The sequence below is a fragment of the Orycteropus afer genome, unplaced genomic scaffold (genome assembly GCF_000298275.1).
Source record: "Orycteropus afer afer isolate SDZICR_OR568_19922 unplaced genomic scaffold, OryAfe1.0 scaffold00288, whole genome shotgun sequence".
Lineage (NCBI taxonomy): Eukaryota > Metazoa > Chordata > Mammalia > Tubulidentata > Orycteropodidae > Orycteropus > Orycteropus afer.
In genome coordinates this window covers 971,910-973,606 of record NW_006921875.1, presented here as the reverse complement: position 1 = coordinate 973,606, position 1,697 = coordinate 971,910, and positions in this window count along the sequence as shown.

The window sequence follows — 1,697 nt, the reverse complement described above, 5'->3', positions numbered from 1 at the left end:
AAAATATACATAAAATTTAACAATGAAAAGACAAATAACCCAATAAAAAAAAAATGAGCAAAGGACTTGAATAGACATTTTAGCAAAGAGGATATCAAATTCCCACCAAATACATGAAATGATGCTCAATGTCATTAGCCATTAGAGAGATGTAAACCAAAACCACAATGAGATATCATTTCACTCCTGCTAGAATGGCTAAGGTTAAAAATAAATAACAAATATTGGCAAAGACGTGGGGAAATTATAACAGTTATTCATCACTGGTGGGAATGCATAATGGTATAAAGCTGTTGTAGAAAACAGTGGCAGCCCCTCAAAAACAAAACAAACTAAAAATAGAACTACCATATGAGCTAGCAAGTTTACTACTATGAATATACTATGGAACTGGAAAGCAGAGATGTGAATACACATATGTACACCAATATTCTTTGCAGCATTATTCACAGTAGCCAAAAGGTGGAAGCAACATAAATGCCCATCAACAGATGAATGGATAAATAAACTGTGGTACATATTTATAATGGAATATTACTGAGCCAGCCAGAAAGAAAAATGAAGTCTCAATGCATGCTACAACATGATTGGCATTTGAAGACATTACGTAGAGTGAATAAACCAATCACAAAAGAACAAATATTGTATGACTTCACTCACATAAACAGAGAAGACCAGACAAACATATAGAGATCAAAGTTTATTAGTGGTTATCAGAGGAAGGAGAAAATAGGGCACTGAGTTTCCATTTACAGTGATAGAAAAATTACATTGATTTAAGGTTAAGTGTTGCACAGCTAATTGATTTCATTGCTGTTAGTAAGTTGCACACCTGTAAAAAGTTGAGTTGGCTAATGTGTGATAGATATATTTACAACAATAACACAACAGCACTTTCAGAGGGTGCTTATGTATAATCAAAAACCTCATGGGATTTGGTTTCTTGGTTTGGAGGTTTAGGGTCATGGTTTCATAGTGCATCCCAGTTAATAATTGGCCTAACATCATGTTTAATGCTCCTAGTCTACCCCTTGGCTTGTTGCATAGTGCCTGTGGTCTTAAAAGTTTGCAAGGTGCCATCCAAGTTACAAAAATTGGGCTGTTTTCACCTGGAGCAACAGAAGAAGAAGAGTCAAAAATAGGAGGAAAGAATGGGATATGTGACTAATTGTCTCCAAAAATAACCCCTCCTCTGCCATGGGAACAGAAGAACTGAATGGTGCCCAGCTATCATCACTGAATATTTTGAGCCAAAATTCTATAGCAGACTCCTGATCAAAAGGGGGAAAACATAGACAAAATTTCAGATTCTCATGACCAGATTTTCTGGAGCCATGGGTTTTGGATGAACCCCCAAAACTATTGCCCTGAGATAATCTTTAAACCTTAAACCAAATATATGCCCTGAAGTCTACTTAAAATCAAGCAGTAGCTTAGCTTAATTAGTGAGAATGTCTGCCTTGAGCATTGCGCACTTTTAAGAACTATCTGTGTGAGACAAAATTGGCAATAGCAACTAGAAAGATTAGATGGTAAACTTAGTGGGCAGTGAGTCTATGTTAATGGGGAGCAACAATTCTGAAAAGGAGGGTGAGAGTGGTTGCACAACTTGAAGAATGTAATCAATGTTGCTGAATTATAATATAGAAATTGTTGAATTGGTTTTTGTTCTACTGGGTATATTCTCAACACAACAA